General features: G+C 50.7%; 1 pseudogene across 1 annotated transcript in view; it reads right to left on the bottom strand.

Moving 5' to 3' along the window:
* The window catches only part of LOC311115196 (palmitoyltransferase ZDHHC7-like), a 6612-nt pseudogene extending 1637 nt beyond the window's left edge, over positions 1–4975 (bottom strand). Inside the window, exons 1-2 of the transcript XR_014615282.1 lie at positions 4894–4975; positions 4041–4171 (exon numbers count right to left, since the gene is read on the bottom strand). The product of XR_014615282.1 is annotated as a palmitoyltransferase ZDHHC7-like (transcript). The remainder of the gene's footprint in view (positions 1–4040; positions 4172–4893) is intronic.
* Between the last annotated feature and the right edge of the window lie 2117 nt (positions 4976–7092).

Genomic DNA, 7092 nt, shown 5'->3' with positions numbered 1-7092 from the left:
AGTCCAGTCAGACTAGGAGATTAGATTAATCTGGAGAGGAGAGCCACCAATTACTCTGTTACTAACCCAACTGTCATCATTACTAGGCTGAGGGACCAGTTACTCTGTCACTAACCCAACTGTCATCATTACTAGGCTGAGGGACCAGTTACTCTGTTACTAACCCAACTGTTAGTATTACTAGGCTGAGGGACCAGTTACTCTGTCACTAACCCAACTGTCATCATTACTAGGCTGAGGGACCAGTCACTCTGTTACTAACCCAACTGTTAGTATTACTAGGCTGAGGGACCAGTTACTCTGTCACTAACCCAACTGTCATCATTACTAGGCTGAGGGACCAGTTACTCTGTCACTAACCCAACTGTCATCATTACTAGGCTGAGGGACCAGTTACTCTGTCACTAACCCAACTGTCATCATTACTAGGCTGAGGGACCAGTTACTCTATCACTAACCCAACTGTCATCATTACTAGGCTGAGGGACCAGTCACTCTGTTACTAACCCAACTGTTAGTATTACTAGGCTGAGGGACCAGTTACTCTGTTACTAACCCAACTGTCATCATTACTAGGCTGAGGGACCAGTTACTCTATCACTAACCCAACTGTTATTATTACTAGGCTGAGGGACCAGTTACTCTGTTACTAACCCAACTGTCATCATTACTAGGCTGAGGGAACAGTTACTCTATCACTAACCCAACTGTCATCATTACTAGGCTGAGGGACCAGTTACTCTGTTACTAACCCAACTGTTATTATTACTAGGCTGAGGGACCAGTTACTCTATCACTAACCCAACTGTCATCATTACTAGGCTGAGGGACCAGTTACTCTGTCACTAACCCAACTGTCATCATTACTAGGCTGAGGGACCAGTTACTCTGTTACTAACCCAACTGTCATCATTACTAGGCTGAGGGACCAGTTACTCTGTTACTAACCCAACTGTCATCATTACTAGGCTGAGGGACCAGTTACTCTATCACTAACCCAACTGTCATCATTACTAGGCTGAGGGACCAGTTACTCTGTTACTAACCCAACTGTCATCATTACTAGGCTGAGGGACCAGTTACTCTGTCACTAACCCAACTGTTATTATTACTAGGCTGAGGGACCAGTTACTCTGTTACTAACCCAACTGTTATTATTACTAGGCTGAGGGACCAGTTACTCTGTTACTAACCCAACTGTCATCATTACTAGGCTGAGGGACCAGTTACTCTGTCACTAACCCAACTCTCATCATTACTAGGCTGAGGGACCAGTTACTCTGTTACTAACCCAACTGTCATCATTACTAGGCTGAGGGACCAGTTACTCTGTCACTAACCCAACTGTCATCATTACTAGGCTGAGGGACCAGTTACTCTGTTACTAACCCAACTGTCATCATTACTAGGCTGAGGGACCAGTTACTCTGTTACTAACCCAACTGTCATCATTACTAGGCTGAGGGACCAGTTACTCTGTTACTAACCCAACTGTCATCATTACTAGGCTGAGGGACCAGTTACTCTGTTACTAACCCAACTGTCATCATTACTAGGCTGAGGGACCAGTTACTCTGTTACTAACCCAACTGTCATCATTACTAGGCTGAGGGACCAGTTACTCTGTTACTAACCCAACTGTCATCATTACTAGGCTGAGGGACCAGTTACTCTGTTACTAACCCAACTGTTATCATTACTAGGCTGAGGGACCAGTTACTCTGTTACTAACCCAACTGTCATCATTACTAGGCTGAGGGACCAGTTACTCTGTTACTAACCCAACTGTCATCATTACTAGGCTGAGGGACCAGTTACTCTGTCACTAACCCAACTGTCATCATTACTAGGCTGAGGGACCAGTTACTCTGTTACTAACCCAACTGTCATCATTACTAGGCTGAGGGACCAGTTACTCTGTTACTAACCCAACTGTCATCATTACTAGGCTGAGGGACCAGTTACTCTGTTACTAACCCAACTGTCATCATTACTAGGCTGAGGGACCAGTTACTCTGTTACTAACCCAACTGTCATCATTACTAGGCTGAGGGACCAGTTACTCTGTTACTAACCCAACTGTCATCATTACTAGGCTGAGGGACCAGTTACTCTGTTACTAACCCAACTGTCATCATTACTAGGCTGAGGGACCAGTTACTCTGTTACTAACCCAACTGTTATCATTACTAGGCTGAGGGACCAGTTACTCTGTTACTAACCCAACTGTCATCATTACTAGGCTGAGGGACCAGTTACTCTGTTACTAACCCAACTGTCATCATTACTAGGCTGAGGGACCAGTTACTCTGTCACTAACCCAACTGTCATCATTACTAGGCTGAGGGACCAGTTACTCTGTTACTAACCCAACTGTCATCATTACTAGGCTGAGGGACCAGTTACTCTGTTACTAACCCAACTGTCATCATTACTAGGCTGAGGGACCAGTTACTCTGTTACTAACCCAACTGTCATCATTACTAGGCTGAGGGACCAGTTACTCTGTTACTAACCCAACTGTCATCATTACTAGGCTGAGGGACCAGTTACTCTGTTACTAACCCAACTGTCATCATTACTAGGCTGAGGGACCAGTTACTCTGTTACTAACCCAACTGTCATCATTACTAGGCTGAGGGACCAGTTACTCTGTTACTAACCCAACTGTCATCATTACTAGGCTGAGGGACCAGTTACTCTGTTACTAACCCAACTGTCATCATTACTAGGCTGAGGGACCAGTTACTCTGTTACTAACCCAACTGTTATCATTACTAGGCTGAGGGACCAGTTACTCTGTTACTAACCCAACTGTCATCATTACTAGGCTGAGGGACCAGTTACTCTGTTACTAACCCAACTGTCATCATTACTAGGCTGAGGGACCAGTTACTCTGTCACTAACCCAACTGTCATCATTACTAGGCTGAGGGACCAGTTACTCTGTTACTAACCCAACTGTCATCATTACTAGGCTGAGGGACCAGTTACTCTGTTACTAACCCAACTGTCATCATTACTAGGCTGAGGGACCAGTTACTCTGTTACTAACCCAACTGTCATCATTACTAGGCTGAGGGACCAGTTACTCTGTTACTAACCCAACTGTCATCATTACTAGGCTGAGGGACCAGTTACTCTGTCACTAACCCAACTGTCATCATTACTAGGCTGAGGGACCAGTTACTCTGTTACTAACCCAACTGTCATCATTACTAGGCTGAGGGACCAGTTACTCTGTTACTAACCCAACTGTCATCATTACTAGGCTGAGGGACCAGTTACTCTGTCACTAACCCAACTGTCATCATTACTAGGCTGAGGGACCAGGATAGGTAGAGTGATCCAGTCAGGCCCTGCAGTATTGAGTCATGCAGCTAGCAGACTACTTGGAGGTGAACTGTGATAGTCAGTGGTTACTACCACAGCTATCTGCTAGGAGAGGCTGCAGACAGAGGCCTGGTGAACTGTGATAGTCAGTGGTTACTACCACAGCTATCTGCTAGGAGAGGATGCAGACAGAGGCCTGGTGAACTGTGATAGTCAGTGGTTACTACCACAGCTATCTGCTAGGAGAGGATGCAGACAGAGGCCTGGTGAACTGTGATAGTCAGTGGTTACTACCACAGCTATCTGCTAGGAGAGGCTGCAGACAGAGGCCTGGTGAACTGTGATAGTCAGTGGTTACTACCACAGCTATCTGCTAGGAGAGGCTGCAGACAGAGGCCTGGACCCACATACTGAGACTTGGAGTCGCACAAAGTCACAGAGAGCCTCTTGTGGGGTAAATAAAGTCAGATTGAATTGAGGTCATTCCCCACAACTAGGGTCAGGTTCTGAGCTCTGAAGGTTGGGGTCAATCCTAAAATCGTTCATCCTACTACACCTCCATTTAAATCACCTGACTTGAAAAGCAAGTAACCTTAGGGAAACAGCCAGTGAACCATTCAATGACCGAGGTTCACTTTTCCTGGAAACCTTGACAACAGTGTTCTTTAAGTGGTGACGACCACCGTGTGGCGTGCCCGGCGCCTCACCGTCTCGTCGTTGCAGATGGAGTGTATCTGCGTTCCAAACATGACCACGGTGAAGGTGAGGAAGAGGATGGCCTCCAGACAGAGGAAGATCATCAGCATCACCGCCACTGGAGGAGAGAAGTCAGTGCATTCTGGGAGATGGAGTTGTGGGAGAGGAGAGACATTTGTCATTATTTTGACAGAAGAGGTATGTAATTATTTTCTCCTCTGATCACTCATAAAGGCACAATGAACATTTAGAAGCGCTTAAAATATAATGTATTATTATTATCATTATTATTAGAACCTTCTGGGGATAAAATCCTATTTTCATTTCCCCATTTCATTTTCCACAGAAATAAGATGTGGTGATTCTGCAGCATAGTTCTAATGACCAAGAGAACAACGTCTACAGGCAGAAACACAGAAGCCAACCAACACAGAAGCCAACCACAGTGAATGTAGCAGTAAACAGTAGCCTACCATTCCACTAACCTTAGAAACACAGAAGCCAACCACAGTGAATGTAGCAGTAAACAGTAGCCTACCATTCCACTAACCTTAGAAACACAGAAGCCAACCACAGTGAATGTAGCAGTAAACAGTAGCCTACCATTCCACTAACCTTAGAAACACAGAAGCCAACCACAGTGAATGTAGCAGTAAACAGTAGCCTACCATTTCCACTAACCTTAGAAACACAGAAGCCAACCACAGTGAATGTAGCAGTAAACAGTAGCCTACCATTCCACTAACCTTAGAAACACAGAAGCCAACCACAGTGAATGTAGCAGTAAACAGTAGCCTACCATTCCACTAACCTTAGAAACACAGAAGCCAACCACAGTGAATGTAGCAGTAAACAGTAGCCTACCATTCACTGGTCGTGGACACAGGTGTAGAACTGCAGGAAACTGAGGCAGAGGGCGTAGCCCGAGATCAGAGCTATGTACATCTGAAAGGAGGAGAGAGGGAGGAGTGGGAGGGAGAGAGGGAGGAGTAGGGAGGGAGGAGTGGGGAGGGAGAGAGGGAGGAGTAGGGAGGGGGAGAGGGAGGAGTAGGGAGGGGGAGGAGTAGGGAGGGAGAGAGGGAGGAGTAGGGAGGGGGAGGAGTGGGGAGGGAGAGAGGGAGGAGTAGGGAGGGAGAGAGGGAGGAGTAGGGAGGGAGGAGTAGGGAGGGAGAGAGGGAGGAGTAGGGAGGGGAGAGGGAGGAGTAGGGAGGGAGAGAGGGAGGAGTAGGGAGGGAGGAGTAGGGAGGGAGAGAGGGAGGAGTGGGGAGGGAGAGAGGGAGGGAGAGAGGGAGGAGTAGGGAGGAGAGAGGGAGGAGTGGGGAGGGGAGAGAGGGAGGAGTAGGGAGGGAGGAGTAGGGAGGGAGAGGGAGGAGTGGGGAGGGAGAGAGGGAGGAGTAGGGAGGGAGGAGTAGGGAGGGAGAGAGGGAGGAGTAGGGAGGGGGAGAGGGAGGAGTAGGGAGGGAGAGAGGGAGGAGTAGGGAGGGAGAGAGGGAGGAGTGGGGAGGGAGGAGTGGGAGGGAGAGAGGGAGGAGTGGGAGGGAGGAGTGGGGAGGGAGAGGGGAGGAGTAGGGAGGGAGGAGTGGGGAGGGAGAGAGGGAGGAGTGGGGAGGGAGGAGTGGGGAGGGAGAGAGGGAGGAGTGGGGAGGGAGGAGTGGGGAGGAAGAGAGGGAGGAGTAGGGAGGGAGGAGGGAGAGGGGGAGGAGTGGGAGGGAGGAGTGGGGAGGAGTGGGGACGGAGAGAGGGAGAGAGGGAGGGAGAGAGGGAGGAGTAGGGAGGGAGGAGGGAGAGGGGGAGGAGTGGGGAGGGAGGAGTGTGGGGAGGAGTGGGGACGGAGAGAGGGAGGAGTAGGGAGGGAGAGAGGGGAGTAGGAGGGAGAGTGGGAGAGGGGGAGGAGTGGGAGGGAGGAGTGGGAGGAAGAGAGGGAGGAGTGGGGAGGGAGAGAGGGAGGAGTGGGGAGGGAGAGAGGGAGGAGTGGGGAGGGAGGAGTGGGGAGGGAGGAGTGGGGAGGGAGGAGTGGGAGGGAGGAGTGGGGAGGAGGAGTGGGGAGGAGTGGGGAGTGGGGAGTGGGAGGGAGAGAGGGAGGAGTGGGGGAGGGAGAGAGGGAGGAGTAGGGAGGGAGAGAGGGAGGAGTGGGGAGGGAGGAGTGGGAGGAGGAGTGGGGAGGGAGGAGTGGGGAGGAGGAGGGAGAGGGGGAGGAGTGGGGAGGGAGGAGTGGGGACGGAGAGAGGGAGGAGTAGGGAGGGAGAGAGGGAGGAGTAGGGAGGGAGGAGTGGGGAGGAAGAGAGGGAGGAGTGGGGAGGAAGAGAGGGAGGAGTGGGGAGGGAGAGAGGGAGGGAGGGAGGGGGAGTAGGGAGGAGTGGGGAGGGAGAGAGGGAGGAGTAGGGAGGGAGAGAGGGAGAGGGGGAGGAGTGGGGAGGGAGGAGGGGGGAGGGAGGAGTGGGGAGGAAGAGAGGAGGAGTGGGGAGGAAGAGAGGGAGGAGTGGGGAGGGAGAGAGGGAGGAGTGGGGAGGGAGAAAAGGAGGAGGAGGGAGGAGTGGGGAGGGAGAGAGAGGGAGGGACAGGGGGAGGAGGTAAAGAGAGGAATGGTGAGGTGGGAGAGAGAGAGAGAGAGGGGGAGGAGGTAGAGAGAGGAATGGTGAGGTGGGAGAGAGAGAGGGGGAGGAGGTAAAGAGAGGAATGGTGAGGTGGGAGAGAGAGAGAGAGAGAGAGAGAGAGAGAGGGAGGAGGTAGAGAGAGGAATGGTGAGGTGGGAGAGAGAGAGAGGGGGAGGAGGTAGAGAGAGGAATGGTGAGGTGGGAGAGAGAGAGAGAGGGGGGGAGGAGGTAGAGAGAGGAATGGTGAGGTGGGAGAGAGAGAGAGAGAGAGGGGGAGGAGAGATGAATGAGATAGAAAAAAAAGTAGAAAGGGAAAGTGAGCAGGAGGAAGAGAGGGAGAGAGGAAGATGGTGAATTGGAGGTTACTATCCACACGGATGCATTGGTAGATAAACTTGACATAATAAGGTACAGTCAGGATTCCCCTCTACACTGAGGTATGGTAGGACTTGACATAATAAGGTACAGT

Source organism: Coregonus lavaretus (assembly GCF_964263955.1).
Source record: "Coregonus lavaretus genome assembly, contig: HAP1_SCAFFOLD_1798, whole genome shotgun sequence".
Classification (NCBI taxonomy): Eukaryota; Metazoa; Chordata; class Actinopteri; order Salmoniformes; family Salmonidae; genus Coregonus; species Coregonus lavaretus.
This window is presented reverse-complemented; position numbering and strand designations above follow the sequence as displayed.